The sequence below is a fragment of the Leucoraja erinacea genome, chromosome 7, assembly GCF_028641065.1.
Source record: "Leucoraja erinacea ecotype New England chromosome 7, Leri_hhj_1, whole genome shotgun sequence".
In the NCBI taxonomy this organism is placed as follows: domain Eukaryota; kingdom Metazoa; phylum Chordata; class Chondrichthyes; order Rajiformes; family Rajidae; genus Leucoraja; species Leucoraja erinaceus.
Genome location: NC_073383.1, coordinates 76,142,491 through 76,159,416, shown reverse-complemented (window position 1 = coordinate 76,159,416; position 16,926 = coordinate 76,142,491). Strand labels below are relative to the sequence as shown.

At 46.2% G+C, this 16,926-nt stretch overlaps 1 protein-coding gene across 1 annotated transcript in view; it reads right to left on the bottom strand.

The window, feature by feature from the left end:
• Window positions 1–16,926, bottom strand: part of hspbap1 (hspb associated protein 1) — a 137,136-nt gene that overhangs the window by 63,039 nt on the left and 57,171 nt on the right. The gene's annotated exons all lie outside the window — the stretch shown is intronic.

Below are 16,926 nucleotides of genomic sequence, written 5' to 3'. Positions count from 1 at the left end.
TCTACTTGCCAATGTTGTTGTGCTTAGACTTCAGAGATACAGCGTGGAAAAAGGCCTTTCAGTCTGCCGAGTCCGCGCCGACCTACAATCACCCATACACTAGTTCTATCTACACATTCAGGACAATGTACAGAAGCCAATTAACCAACAAACCTGTACGTATTTGGGATATGGGTAGAAACCGGAGCACCCAATGAAAACCCACAGGGTCACAGAGAGAACGTGCAAACTCCACACAGACAGCACCCGAGGTCAGGTTCGAGCTCTGTGAGGCAGCAATTCTCCTCACCGTGTCACCATGCTGCTCCTTGTAACAACATGGGCAGTTCCACCTGTAGCTCCGATGACTGGCCTCTGAGCAATGGTTTATTATTGGTATGCAATCTCCTTGCACTTATAGAAAAAAGATATTACTCAAACTGTACAATGCACATTGCTATGTTGGGAATCTGGCCAGGAAACACTACCGTGTGCTGCCGTTCCAGGAACCTGGGTTCTGGGAACCTGGCACATTTATACCTCAGCCTGCCTCGGCAAGGCCAACAGTATAATCAAGGACAAGACACACCGTGACCACTTCCTCTTCTCCCCTCTCCCATCGGGCAAAAGGTGAAGTGTGAGAACACACACCTCCAGATTCAGGGGCAGTTTCTTCCCAGCTGTTATCAGGCAACTGAATCATCCTACACAATGAGCGAGCAGTCCTGAACTCTTCGGAGTCCCTAGGTCTATCTTTGATGATCTTTTCTGGCTTTATCTGCATCTTTCCCTCATCATGCTTGCACACAGTGAATGGCTTGCATAGAACATAGAAATTGCAATAGGCCCGGCCCTTCGAGCCTGCACCGCCATTCATATGATCATGGCTGATCATCTCAGTATCACCTGCCTTCTCTCCATACCCCCTGATCCCCTTAGCCACAAGGGCCACATCTAACTCCCTCTTAAATATAGCCAATGAACTGGCTCGCTACCCTGTGGCAGAGAGTTCCAGAGATTCACCCTTCTCTGTCTTCTTGGCGGGTTTAAAGCCCTTTATCCTTAAACTGCCCCTTGTCCTGGACTTCCCCAACATCGGGAACAATCTTCCTGCATCAGCTGTCCACCCCTCGGTATTGTCATTGGCGGTTAGACACCAAATGTTTTTCAACCTCGGTACACGTGACAATAAACTAAAGACTTGGACTCGCAATTGGAACCTGGCACCGATCCCTGACCTTCGTTATCTCTCCCAGAGAGTCACCCATGACCCAGCATGGGCAGAAAGCCAGAGAGGACTAGTGGTGGGCAGGCTGTCTGTCAGCACTGTGACGAAGGCCATTGCTGGGGCGTGACAGAGCCTGTCCCATGTGTTGATAGATGCCCCACATCCCAGGACAACACAATACAGGGACAGGCCCTTAGGCCCACGATGTCTTGTGCTGACCCTGCTGCCAATTTAAACTGCACATCTGCCTGCACCCTCCTGCATTCCCTGCCTCTTCATTTAATCTCTCTCATTTCCTGGAGAAAAGAAATAGGTGACGTTTCGGATCGAGACCCTTCTTCATCTCAACCCGAAACGTCACCTATTCCTTTTCTCCAGAGATGCTGCCTGACCTGCTGGATGACTCCGGCATTTTGTGTCTATCCTCGATTTAAACCAGCATCTGCAGTTCCTTCCGATGCACTCTCTCATTTCCAGTTGGGGATATTGGAAGCAATTGTCCTGCATTTGGCTGCACAGCTCTCTCCATCTCAACGATTTCTCTATGGTAAGTATCGCGGGACGTAGTTCAGTTGGAAAGTTGGGCAGAGTGGCAGGCAGATGGAATTTAATCCAGGCAAGCGTGAGGTAATGCACTTCGGGAAGTCAATTACACATGGAGTAAATGGTTAGTTATTTTATATGGAACTCCATATTTTCTCAGCATTGGCAAGGCGGCTTGAAGTGCTGCACGATTCAATTATATTTAATAATTCATGAGTTAGGCCGGATTTAAGCTCATCATCAAAGAAAAGTCTCTAAAGAATGTGCAGCCAGATGAAGCGAGGGGGACAAGCAGTTACCATAATTTCCAACAGTTGATAGTGACTGAAGATAGACACAGAGTGCTGGAGTAATTCAGTGGCTCTGGAGAAAAAGGATGGGTGGCGTTTAGGGTCGGGACCTGAACAATGTTCACCCATCCTTTTTCTCCAGACCCGTTGAGTTACTCCAGCACTTTGTGTCTGTCTGTGATATAGAAACATAGAAAATAGGTGCAGGAGTAGGCCATTCGGCCCTTCGAGCCTGCACCGCCATTCAATATGATCATGGCTGATCATCCAACTCCGTATCCTGTACCTGCTTTCTCTCCATACCTCCTGATCCCTTTAGCCACAAGGGCCACATCTAACTCCCTCTTAAATATAGCCAATGAACTGGCCTCAACTCCATTCTGTAGCAGAGAATTCCAGAGATTCGCCACTCTCTGTGTAAAAAATGTTTTTCTCATCTCAGTCCTAAAAGATTTCCCCTTTATCCTTAAACTGTGACCCCTTGTTCTGGACTTCCCCAACATCGGGAACAATCTTCCTGCATCTAGCCTGTCCAACCCCTTAAGAATTTTGTAAGATTCTATAAGATCCTCCCTCAATCTTCTAAATTCTAGCGAGTACAAGCCAAGTCTATCCAGTCTTTCTTCATATGAAAGTCCTGACATCCCAGGAATCAGTCTGGTGAACCTTCTCTGTACTCCCTCTATGGCAAGAATGTACTTCCTCAGATTAGGAGACCAAAACTGTACGCAATACTCCAGGTGTGGTCTCACCAAGACCCTGTACAACTGCCGTAGAACCTCCCTGTTCCTATACTCAAATCCTTTTGCTATGAATGCTAACATACCATTCGCTTTCTTCACTGCCTGCTGCACCTGCATGCCTACGTTCAATGACTGGTGTACCATGACACCCAGGTCTCGTTGCATCTACCCTTTTCCTAATCGGCCACCATTCAGGTAATAGTCTACTTTCCTGTTTTTGCCATCAAAGTGGATAACCTCACATTTATCCACATTATACTGCATCTGCCATACATTTGCCCACTCACCCAGCCTATCCAAGTCATCTTGCAGCCTCCTAGCATCCTCCTCACAGCTAACACTGCCCCCCAGCTTAGTGTCATCCGCAAACTGATGTTGCATTCAATTCCCTCGTTCAAATCATTAATATATATTGTAAGAAGCTGGGGTCCCAGCACTGAGCCTTGCGGTACCCCTCTAGTCACTGCCTGCCATTCTGAAAAGGACCCGTTAACTCCTACTCTTTACTATAAACCAGCATCTGCAGTTCCTTCCTTCACAGTTGATAGTCACCATCGGATGTGAGCAGCCTGTTGACGTAAGGAGCGGGTGATGCCAGACCCCAGCTACTGGAGTACCCACTCTGCCAACCACGGTGTCAATAGCTTATCCCTCCATGTGATGCAATAACAAACACTGTTAGGGCTGATTCCACTAGACAGCTCTGGTCCTGGTATCCTGCTTGCCAAGCAGCATTCCAGTGTATGCTGTTGATGTCTGAAGAAGGATCTCGACCCGAAACGTCAACCATTCCTTCTCTCTAGAGATGCTGCCTGACCCGCTGAGTTACTCCAGCATTTTGTACCCATCTTCTGTGTCGTAGGTGTGGTCTGCAGTCTGAAGGAACAGCATCTGCAGTTCCTTCCTGCACACACCAGTGTAATACTCTCTAGAATTTAGGAACAGCATCTTATAGAAACACAAAATTCTTAAGGGGTCTAGATGCAGGAAGATTGTTCCCGATGTTAGGGATAGGACAAGGGGTCACAGCTTAAGGATAAGGGGGAAATCCTTCAAAACCGAGATGAGAAGAACTCACAGAGTGGTGAATCTCTGGAACTCTCTGCCACAGAGGGTTTGGGCCAATTGAGTTAGACCCCTTGTGGCTAGGGGATCAGGGGGTCAGGTGGGTACTGAGTTGGATGATCAGCCATGATCATATTGAATGGCAGTGCAGGCTCGAAGGGACGAATGGCCTACTCCTGCACCTATTTTCTATGTTTCTATGTTTCTAATCTTCATTTATTTGTCCTCCAGATGATTTGGATGATTCTCTTTGGGCAAGAGTCACCCATCTAGACTCTCAGGTGGGTCTGAAACATCTGATGGGCCTGTCCCACTCAGTCGATTATTTTCGCCGACTGCCGGTGACCGTCATAGTCATAGCAGGTCGCCGGCCCCCCACGACATTGTCTACAACAACCTACCTCCTAGTCGACGTCAAGCTATGGCAAGCTACCGACAACCGGCGACCCATTAGGACGTCCACTAAACGACCACACCTACGACAACCTACGTCCACCCGCGACAAGCTACGGCAAGGTAAGACAATTCAGTCGCCGGTTGACGTAGGTAGTCGCCAATGGAATTCAGCGAAGTCAGCAACGGCAACAACCTACGCCGTCCTGGCGACAACAACCTATGACAGGCTACGACCGTTGGCGTCAAACCCACGAGCGCCGACTGTCACCGAAAGGTTTTGAACATTTCAAAAACCAGAAAAAAAGTACGACTCTTTGGGCGACTGAGGAGACCATATATGCAACACCCCGGCAACCATGTGCCGACAGCCTAGTCGTCTGCAGTCGCCTAAAAATTTGCCTAAGTGGGACAGGGGCATGAGGGTCTTACTGGGATGTTACCCCAGAATTCTAGATCGTAACTTCCTTCAAGTAAAACTGAACACAAAGATGTGGCTCATTATTACCCAGCTGTATGAGAGACCTTGCCGTCTGCTGTGTTTCCGCCATTACAACGTCGATACTTCAAACATACTTCAGTGGCTATAAAGTACCCCGGGATGTGCTGAGATCATGCAAACCATGAGAAACGTACAAGCTGTTCTTTTCGGAAGCCCCCCCCCCCGGCTCCCAAAACGACTGATCATCTACTTCCCCCTCCTGTTCATTAGCTTCTTCATTTCTCCGCTGTGACTCAGCTGATCCTGCTTTCGTACACATCAGACTCCCACAGCTGGATGGAGGATGTGTTTATTAAATCAGCCTGTCTGGACTGGAGCCCAAGTACACTGAAAAGATTGAACGAACGAACTATCGCACCACCCAGTCTCCAAGGGCACGTTCCACAACTCAACCTGACTTTCTGCTGTCCTCCCTGCCTGCATTCCCCCCTCTCCCCGTCTGCTCCTCAAACAATAATTTAAATGCCGACGATGCAGCCCTGCATCTTCTTTCCCCCACAACAAACTTAAATCAGAAGTTGGTATTTTGTTTGGTTATTAACAATCGGGTCTTAAGGGATATTACGCAAACCAATTTGCTGGGTCCAATCATTCTGATGTCATTTAGGAATGATCATAAGGCAAAGGCTGCCAGAAGATTAGATCATGTGTTGGTTACTTCTCACTAATATTGTTAGCTCGTACCAGGTTGTGAATGTTTATATCTATCCTGACATTTTGTTTAACTCTTTCCTTGCACAAACCACATCACAGTTCTGAGGTTAGACACAAAATGCTGGAGTAACTCAGGGGGCGAGGCAGCATTTCTGGGGAGAAGGAATGGGCGCCGTTTCGGGTCAAGACCATTCTTCAGACCCGAAACATTGCCCATTCCTTCTCTCCAGAGATGCTGCCTCACCCACTGAGTTACTCCAGCATTTTGTGTCTACCTTCGATTTAAACCAGCATCTGCAGTTCTTTCTAGCAATTTCTTCCACAGTTCTGAATCCAAACACCTTTGCAAAATATCGGTAGCAAGATACCATTTTGTGACACTTCATCTGTCGCTGCTGCTTGGAGTGCGAGGAGGTTCAGGAGGCCTCTGGTCCCAGACCACCCATGTGGAAGCAATGGCCACACAGTGCTCTGCAATGGTCTTAGACCAGTGGTAACTTCCTCTCCACATCGACTCTATCCAGGCCTTTCACTATCAATAAGTTTCAATGAGGTTCCCCCTCATCTTTCTTCATAATGGATAGGCAAGGGTGACTGGGCCAAACTGGACAGACCTTGGAAAAATCTCGCACAGCCAACAAGGGTTGAACTGCCATCTTCTATATTGTAATTATTACAAAACCACTGGTGCTCAAACACTGCCGCTGATGCATAAAGGTTCAGGAGGCTACAAATTTAAGGCAGTGGAGGCATTATTTCAACGTATTGAGCTATGATAAGCTGGAATAGTTTAAATTGATGCTGGATGCAGATATGATGGTAACTTCCAAAAGGGAATAGGATATATACTTGAACAATAGAACTTCATAAGTTCATAAGTACTCGGAGTAGAATTAGGCCATTCGGCCCATCGAGTCTACTCCACCATTCAGTCATGACTGATCTATCTTCCCCTGTCAAGCTCATTCTCCTGCCTTCTCCCCATAATCCCTGACACCCGTACCAATCAAGAATCTGTCAATCTCCACCTTAATAATATCCATTGACTTGGCCTCCTCCACAGCTGGCTGTGGCAATGAATTCCACAGATTCACCACACTCTGACTAAAGAAATTCCTCCTCATCTCCTTTCTAAACAGACATCCTTTTCTTCTGAGATGATGGTCCCTGGTCCTAGACTCTCCCTCTAGTGGAAACAGCCTCCTCACGTCCATTCTATCCAGGCCTTTCACTGTTCGGTACGTTTCAATCAGATTACACCCCTCATCCTTCTTCTTCGGAGTGTATAGGGAAAGGTGACTGGGACAAACTGGACATTTCTTGGAAAAAGCTTGCACGTCAACCAAGGTCTGAGCAGCTATCTTCTGTACTGTATTATTACAAAACCACACACAAATTCAAGACAAATTCAAGCCCACCCTATGAATTGTAGCCGGAACACCAAGGGTGCCAAGGTGACGCAGCGGTAAAGCTGTTTCCCTACAGCGCAAGAGACCCATGTTCAATCCTGACTACGGATGCTGTCTGTGTGGCGTTTGCATGTTCTCCCCGTGACAGGAAACCGGGTGCTCCGGTTTCCTGCTACACTCTAAAGACGTACAAAGGTTTGTAGGTCAATTGGCTTGGTAAAATAGTAAATTGTCCCCAGTGTGTGTAGGTTAATGTTAGTGTTCGGTGAAAGTTGGTCGGCAAGGGATGCCGAAGGGCCTGTTTCCCTGCTGTATCTCTAAAACTAAAATAAAATAAAAAACAAGTCTCAACTTTACTGTTTTCCTTTATCGCTTCTCATGCCAGTATCTGTAGGAAGAGGGGAAGAAAAATAAATGTGTGGTTCTATAAACCGAAGAATGCACGGGGGAAAGTGATACTGATCCAGCACTTATCACCCTTTTGTTTATGGTTTCCAATTAAAATGGAAGAGAAAGCTGGCAATATTGTTTGCATAAGCTATATTGTCCTGGTATGGATTCAGCAATTTAGTTCTGCATCTGCTGAACATCATTTGATAGTAGACTGCATTTTGATATTTAAAAAAAATCTTCCTGTAATTTGGAAGACATTTACTCAATGTAATGGGAGCAATAATTCTGCTGTAGAACACTTTTACTGCAAATACATGATCTGCAAAAACTGCACGTCCAAGCTTACTGCTGGAACTTTATAACTTGCAATGACTTAAACTGTAATAATAGAGAATCGGTTAAAGTGATGTGTTAATCACAGAGTGGACAATCAGTAATGAAAAGCTCGATCACAAGTTTGATCGCAATTTTTGTGGAGATTTTTTTTTTCCCCAAATGACAGGTAGGACTAAATGTACCAGAAACACGTCCAAGAAAACAGAATTTAAAGCTCTGGTGAAATAATCTATCAAAAAATATCAGTGTCTCTAATTAAACTCTCCAGAGCATCTGGACTGAGCACTGATCCAAAATGAAACGGCTACAATATAAAAGTCATTTAAATCCAGCTGTGTTTATTGGTTTATTCTCATAGTCCAACTAGTGATCTCAAGGTCGGGACTTCAATTCCCATCGAGGTAATAAGAAACCTATCCTAAACATTGAACTGGTTCACAAAGACCATGAGATATAGGGGCAGAATTTGCCCATTCGGCCCATCTATGTACTCCGCCATTCGATCATGGCTGATCTATTTTTCCCATCTCAACCCCATTCTTTCTCCCTGCAACCTTTGATGTCATTACTAATCAAGAACTTATCAATCTCCGCTTTAAAAACATCCAACAACTTGGCCTCCACCGCAGTATGCGGCCATGAATTCAACAGATTCACCACCCTCTGGCTAAAGAAATTCCTCCTCATCTCCATTCTAAAGGTACGTCCTCTTATTCTGAGGTTGTGCCCTATGGTCCTGGACTCTCCCACGACTGGAAACATTCTCTCCACATCCACTCTACCTATGCCTTTCATTATTCAGTAGGTCTCAATGAAGCCCCTCCTCATCCTTCTGCTTCAATGAGAGCTACATCTCCTCATATTCCACGTTGTGTGCTTATAGCAGACCGAAGGTCAAGAAACAAAAAGTCAGCAACCCATTCCCTCCACACATACTGCTAGACCTGTTCAGCCTCTAGTGGACCTGTCCCACTTAGGCGACTTTTCTGGCAACTGGATACCCTTACGACGATGTCTACAACAATGTCTACAACCACCTACCACCTAATCGACGTCAAGCTACGGCAAGCTACCGCCAACCGGCGACTCATCGGACAGTGGAGCCAGGCTCGATTCTGACTACATGTGCTGTTTGTGTGGAGTTTGCACGTTCTCCCTGTGACCACGTGGGTTTTCTCACATACCTATTCTGGATAGGTACGTGGATAGGACAGGTTTAGAGGGATATGGGCCTATCGCAAGCAGGTGGGCCTAACGCAAGCAAGTGGGACTAGTGTAGCTGGGAATGTTGGTCGGTGAGGGCAGGTTGAGCCAAATGACTTGTTTTCATGCTATATGACAAAGGGGAACTTTTAATGTGAGAGGGCGAAACGTTCAAAGTAGATTAGTGTGCCAAGATTTAAAAAATATTTTACAGCAAGACTGATAGGTGCCAGGAACTCACTGCCAGGTGGATGTGGTGGAAGCAGATGTGATAACAACATTTAAGAGGGATTTAGACAGATACATGAACGGGCAGGAAAAAAGGGACATTGACTATGTGTAGGCAACTGTGCAGTTTAAATTGTCATCCTGATCGCACAGAAGATGTGGGCCGAAGGGCCTGTTCTTGTGCTGTAATGTTCTAGAAGATAGACACAAACAGCTGGAGTAACTCAGCATCTCTGGAGAAAAGGGATATGCCCCTGTCCCACTTAGGAAACATCAACGGAAACCTCTGGAGACTTTGCGCCCCACCCAAGGTTTTGTGTGGTTCCTGGAGGTTTTTGTCAGTCTCCCTACCTGCTTCCACTACCTGCAACCTCCGGCAACCACCTGCAACCTCCGGGAACCGCACGGGTGGGGCACAAAGTCTCCAGAGGTTTCCGTTCAGGTTTCCTAAGAGGGACAGGGGCAAAAGGTGACGTTTTGGGTCGACACCTTTCTTCAGACTATGTTCTATGTTTACAGCTGGGCTCTATGCTTGTTAGTATTCACCAATGCTACTGCAGATGCGCTGCTTGCTGTTTGTTGTTTAAAAGCACATTTACAATGTGATTGATGACAAGTTGCCAAGGACACTGCTGCAATGCAACATGACACAATGTCTTATTTCGCCCGCCCGTGAAGGTGTTCTTAAGCTGGATAAGTGCGGTTTGGCTCCCAAGTGGCCGATTGAGCAACAACCAGTTGCAAGACAAATATAAACAGCTGGGAAAGGCTACGATCAACAATCTGAAAGACCAATTAAAGCTGATCCTTCCCAACAGGGCTTTTCAGCATTCTACATTTGAAAGACACACAGTTTAGTTTTAGCTTTGCAGATACAGCGTGGAAACAGGCCCTTAGTCCCACCGAGTCCGCGCCGACCAGCGTACGTTAGTTCTCTCCGAAACAAAGGGATAAATTTACAGAAGCCAATTAGCTTCCGGTTGTGTTTAAGAAGGAACTGCAGATGCTGGAAAATCGAAGGTAGACAAAAATGCTGGAGAAACTCAGTGGGTGCAGCAGCATCTATGGATCGAAGGAAATAGGAAATTTCCTTCCCTCCATAGATGCTGCTGCACCCGCTGAGTTTCTCCAGCACTTTTGTCTAGCTTACAACCGGCATGTCTTTGGATTGTGAAGAGAAACCGGAAAACACCCGGAGAGGGAGTGCTGCTTACACAGCTCCAGTTTCTTCCCAACCTTGCACCCGCACCCCTGAACCAGATCCCCAGCACCTTCAAGAAGTCAGGCTTGATGGTGAAGGGGACGGAAGATCGGTCGGGCCAATTGCCAAAGAGCATGGCCTCGCTCTTCCTGCGATTCACTCTGGCCCTCATGGCCGAATCAAACTGGTCACAGACGTTAATTAATCTGCGGACCGACCCTGGATCTGAGCAGAAGACAGCGACATCGTCCATGTACAGGGAGGTTTTGACCTGTGTGCCCCCACTGCCTGGCAATGTCACTCCTCTTATCCTTGCGTCCTTCCTGATGGACTCGGCCAAAGGTTCAATACAACAGACAAAACAAAACAGGGGAGAGAGGGCAACCCTGCCTGACTCCAGACCTGAAGGGGAAGCTGTCTGATTCCCACCCATTGATTTGGACTGCACTACAGATATCGGTGTAGAGCAGTTGGATCCAATTCCTGATTCCCGCCCCAAAGACCATTTTGGAGAGCACGTCCCTCATGTACATGTGCGATATCCTGTCGAAGGCCTTCTCCTGTCAAAGCTGACGTGGCAAGCATCCACCCGTCTGTCCTGCACGTGGGCAATGGTGTCTCTCAGCAGCACCAGGCTGTATTAGATTTTCCTGCCAGGTACAGCACAGGTTTGGTCCGGGTGGATCACCCGTCCCAGAGCAGACTTTGAACGGATGGCGATGGCCTTAATCAGGATCTTGTAATCAACGCTCATCAATGTGATGGGTCTCCAATTCCTTAAGTCATTCATCTCCCCCTTCTGCTTGTAGATTAGGGTGATGCTGCCTTACCTCATAGAGTCTGACATGCTGCCGACTACAAGCATGTCATTGTACACTTCCAGCAGGTCCGGTCCCAGTCCCACAGAGCTGAATACAACTCGGCCGGTAAGCCTTCGCTTCCAGGAGTTTTACTCGAGTCAAAGGAACAGATGGAGCCAGTCAGCTCCTCTAGGGTCAGTGGTTGGTCCATACTCTCCCGCTTGCTGTCCTCCAAGACCTCCGTGACAGAGGCAAGCAAGTTCTGGGAGTCGGTGCTGTCTGTGGCCTTTCTGTCATACAAATCCGTATAAAACGATTTGCAGATCCTCAGCATGTCCGTCTGCAAGGATGTTACCAAGCCGTTCTCCTCCCTAAGGCTGTTCATCACACAGCTCTCCCTGTGAACCTTAGGAGAAAACTCATGCGGTCGCAGGGAGGACATGCAAACACCATACAGACAGCACCCTAGTCAGGATCAAACATGGGACTCTGGCGCTGTATAGAAACATAGAAAATAGGTGCAGGAGGAGGCCATTCGTCCTTTCGAGCCTGCACCGCCATTCATTGTGATCATGGCTGATCGACCCCTATCAATAACCCGTGCCTGCCTTCTTACCATATACCTTGATTCCATTAGCCCCTAGAGCTCTATCTAACTCTCTCTTAAATCCATCCAGTGACTTGGCCTCCACTGCCCTCTGTGGGAAGGAATTCCACAAATTGACAACTCACGGGGTGAAAATGTTTTTTCTCGCCTCAGTCTTAAATGACCTTTATTCTGTAAGGCAGCAACTCTACCGCTGCGCCACGCAAAGCTAATGATGTTTTTTTAGCCATGACTGGCATTTAGTTTCACATTGCGCCATATGCTACGTCAAGACAGAAGACAGAAATGATTTTTTTTTAAATGCCAGATTTTCCATTCCTTTATTTCCAATGTTTATTCAACATCTTAGAGCACTGGGGGGGGGGGGGGGGGGGGGGGGGGGGGGGGGGGGCATAAAACACCTATACAGTCTTCACAAAATATTTCAGTCAATGGAAGGATAGATGAGACACTTTTCGTGTCCTTTCCCAAACCAACATTCAGAGCTTTTAGGCCTTGGTTACATTTATTTTAAAATATAAAAACAGAAACTGGTGACCATGCCCAGCATGTAGGGCAGCATGAGGCAAGAAGAACAGTCAACGTTTTGAGTCAGAGACTCTTTGTCAACTCACTTACACTCATTCGGCTATGTTGAGCTGGCCAAGTCCCTCACTATAATACTCATATCGACACTCCATTATGAGCTCTGTTGTGAGAGGAGAGAGTGAGCCAGAGGAAATAAAAGATTCAAAGGCGTGCTCAATGATTCCTTGAAGAAGGGCAACTTTCCCACTGATTCCTGAGAATCTCTGGGCCATGAATGCTCAAAATGGAGATATTGGTGGCCAACGGGGGGGGGGCTTTCCTTGAAATTCCATTTCAAGCAGGGTGCAAGGCCACCAAATTCAAGTGCAGTTTCACACCATTTCATGCAGGATGCAAGGCCACTAAAGACAGCGAGTCATGACCTCTCACTCCTCCATCTTGCAGAGACTGAGCCACACTGACACTTCTGGGTTTTATAGTCCCCCCCCCAACCCCACCAGAAGGGGCGTGGCCTTCATGGCACGATTGACAGGAGAGATAATCCATTAATTAGGCAACACAGCTTTAGCATTTCCAAACCAAAGGCAACACAGCTTTAGCATTTCCAAACCAAAGACAAGACAGCTTTACGTTGGGATCACGGAGACATGGCTCCAGGGTGACCAAGGCTGGGAGCTGAACATCCAGGGATATTCAATATTCAGGAGGGATAGACAAAACGGAAAAGGAGGTGGGGTAGCGTTACTGATTAGAGAGGGGATTAATGCAATGGAAAGGAAGGACATTAGTTTGGAGGATGTGGAATCGGTATGGGTAGAGCTGCGAAACACTAAGGGGCAGAAAACGCTGGTGGGTGTTGTGTACAGGCCACCTAACAGTAGTAGTGAAGTTGGAGATGGTATCAAACAGGAAATTAGAAATGCGTGCGACAAAGGCAAAACAGTTATAATGGGTGACTTCAATCTACATATAGATTGGGTGAATCAAATTGGCAGGGGTGCTGAGGAAGAGGATTTCTTGGAATGTATGCGGGATAGTTATCTAAATCAACATGTAGAGGAACCAACGAGAGAGCAGGCTATTTTAGACTGGGTATTGAGTAATGAGGAAGGGTTAGTTAGCAATCTTGTTGTACGTGCCCCCTTGGGCAAGAGTGACCATAATATGGTTGAGTTCTTCATTAGGATGGAGAGTGACATTGTTAATTCAGAAACAATCGTTCTGAACTTAAAGAAAGGTAACTTTGAGGGTATGAGACGTGAATTGGCCAAGATTGACTGGCAATTAATTCTAAAAGGGTTGACGGTGGATATGCAATGGAAGACATTTAAAGACTGCATGGATGAACTACAAAAATTGTTCATCCCAGTTTGGCAAAAGAATAAATCAGGGAAGGTAGTACATCCGTGGATAACAAGGGAAATCAGGAATAGTATCAAAGCGAAGGATGATGCATACAAATTAGCCAGAAAAAGCAGCATACCGGAGGATTGGGAGAAATTCAAAGACCAGCAGAGGAGGACAAAGGGCTTAATTAGGAAAGGGAAAATAGATTATGAAAGAAAACTGGCAGGGAACACAAAAACTGACTGCAAAAGTTTTTATAGATATGTGAAAAGAAAGAGATTAGTTAAAACAAATGTAGGTCCCTTGCAGTCAGAAACAGGTGAGTTGATCTTGGGGAACAAGGACATGGCGGACCAATTGAATAACTACTTTGGTTCAGTCTTCACTAAGGAAGACATAAATAATTTGCCGGAAATAGCAGGGGACCGCGGGTCAAAGGAGTTGGAGGAATTGAGTGAAATCCAGGTTAGCCGGGAAGTGGTGTTTGGTAAATTGAATGGATTAAAGGCCGATAAATCCCCAGGGTCAGATAGGCTGAATCCCAGAGTACTTAAGGAAGTAGCCTCAGAAATAGTGGATGCATTAGTAATAATCTTTCAAAACTCTTTAGATTCTGGAGTAGTTCCTGAAGATTGGCGGGTAACAAACGTAACTCCACTTTTTAAGAAGGGAGGGAGAGAGAAAATGGGGAACTACTACAGACCAGTTAGTCTAACATTGGTAGTGGGGAAACTGCTAGAGTCAGTTATTAAAGATGGGATAGCAGCACATTTGGAAAGTGGTGAAATCATTGGACAAAGTCAGCATGGATTTACGAAAGGTAAATCGTGTCTGACGAATCTTATAGAATTTTTCGAGGATGTAACTAGTAGCGTGGATAGGGGAGAACCAGTGGATGTGGTGTATCTGGACTTCCAGAAGGCTTTCGACAAGGTCCCACATAAGAGATTAGTATACAAACTTAAAGCACACGGCATTGGGGGTTCAGTATTGATGTGGATAGAGAACTGTCTGGCAAACAGGAAGCAAAGAGTAGGAGTAAACGGGTCCTTTTCACAATGGCAGGCAGTGACTAGTGGGGTACCGCAAGGCTCACTGCAGGGACCCCAGCTATTTACAATATATATTAATGATCTGGATGAGGGAATTGAAGGCAATATCTCCAAGTTTGCGGATGACACTAAGCTGGGGGGCAGTGTTAGCTGTGAGGAGGATGCTAGGAGACTGCAAGGTGACTTGGATAGGCTGGGTGAGTGGGCAAATGTTTGGCAGATGCAGTATAATGTGGATAAATGTGAGGTTATCCATTTTGGTGGCAAAAACGGGAAAGCAGACTATTATCTAAATGGTGGCCGATTGGGAAAGGGGGAGATGCAGCAAGACCTGGGTGTCATGGTACACCAGTCATTGAAGGTAGGCATGCAGGTGCAGCAGGCAGTAAACAAAGCGAATGGTATGTTAGCTTTCATTGCAAAAGGATTTGAGTATAGGAGCAGGGAGGTTCTACTGCAGTTGTACAGGGTCTTGGTGAGACCACACCTGGAGTATTGCGTACAGTTTTGGTCTCCAAATCTGAGGAAGGACATTATTGCCATAGAGGGAGTGCAGAGACGGTTCACCAGACCGATTCCTGGGATGTCAGGACTGTCTTATGAAGAAAGACTGGATAGACTTGGTTTATACTCTCTAGAATTTAGGAGATTGAGAGGGGATCTTATAGAAACTTACAAAATTCTTAAGGGGTTGGACAGGCTAATTATTATATATAACATCGGGAAGATTGTTCCCGATGTTAGGGAAGTCCAGGACAAGGGGTCACAGCTTAAGGATAAGGGGGAAATCCTTTAAAACCAAGATGAGAAGAACTGTTTTCACACAGAGAGTAGTGAATCTCTGGATCTCTCTGCCACAGAGGGTAGTTGAGGCCAGTTCATTGGCTATATTTAAGAGGGAGTTAGATGTGGCCCTTGTGGCTAAGGGGATCAAGGGGTATGGAGAGAAGGCAGGTACGGGATACTGAGTTGGATGATCAGCCATGATCATATTGAATGGCGGTGCAGGCTCGAAGGGCCGAATGGCCTACTCCTGCACCTAATTTCTATGTTTCTATGTTTCTATGTTTAGCATTTCCAAACCAAAGGCAACACAGCTTTAGCATAACCACATTAAGGGCACTGACAGGTCAGTAAAACCACTCACAGTTTAGTAGTCATGTGTTCAGTGTTATTCACAGCTCAGACTGAGAGACGTGACCCTCTCGCTCCCCCATGTTGCAGAGACTGACTGAGACACTCAACACTACTGGGTTTTATAGTCCCTCCGGAAGGGGTGTGGCCTTCAGGAGAGAGAATCTCAACATTTTTTGAAACACAAATAACTCTTTTATTTTTCATCGATGGGGAAAAATCCTCGTCCTGCGAAACGGAGGGGGACTCTGAGTAAGATGGCCAAAAATCACAGCCGTAAGTGGCGACGTTTTTTCTAAAATTAATATACAGAAGAACAGGAAGTGGTCAAGATCAGACTTTTAGTAATATAGATGAGTGACGTTTCGGGTTGAGACCCTTCTTCAGACTGAGACTCAGGAGAAATAGACGGTGATATAGAGAGATATAGAACAAAGAAATGAAAGATTTCTGACTGAAGAAGGGTCTCGGCCCGAAACCTCATCCATTCCTTCCCTCCAGAGATGCTGCTTGTCCCACTGAGTTACGCCAGCATTTTGTGTCTATCTTCGGTATAAACCAATATCTACAGTTCCTCCCTGCACTTGTGAACCGAGGGGCCTGTTTCTGCGCTATATTGTCCATGGTTTCCTCGTTGGCTTCATTAGTCTCCCCAAATCCACAAAATAACAGAGTTGAAGCAAGCCATCCTCAACACAGAGGGGCCGGCCAAGGAGAATTGTAGAGAGCCTGGAGGGGTGAAACTTTGCTGCTGTTTTCTGGCTACACCATATGAAGCCAAAGCATTTTCTTGATGTGTCAAAAGCTGCATTATTCAAAACCCAGAAACGCTGATTGTGAAGGTTAATTCATTACAAATATTACAACTTTCCTGCATGTCGTTTCCAATTAATTTTAAACAATCATTTTCTGCCTCCCTACTGTAAAATCATCTTGTGTCTACACAGGGTGCTGTGGCAGCGTAGCCACGTTCTGGATTAGGATGATTGAGATATAAGGGTTTGAATCCCATCTTGTTAGCTGGAGAATTTTAATGAAATTAAACGGTGATTATGAACCTTTGGATTGGTGTTGAAGTCCATCCAGTTCATAAGTGAAGGAACAGAATTAGGCCATTCGGCCCAACAAGTTAACTCCGCCTTCAATCATGGCTGATCTATCTCTCCTTCCTAACCCCATTCTCCTGCTCCCTCCCCATAACCCCCGACACCTGTACTAATCAAGAATCTATCTATTTCTGCCTTCAAAATATCCATTGACTTGGCCTCCACAGCCTTCGGTGGCAATGAAT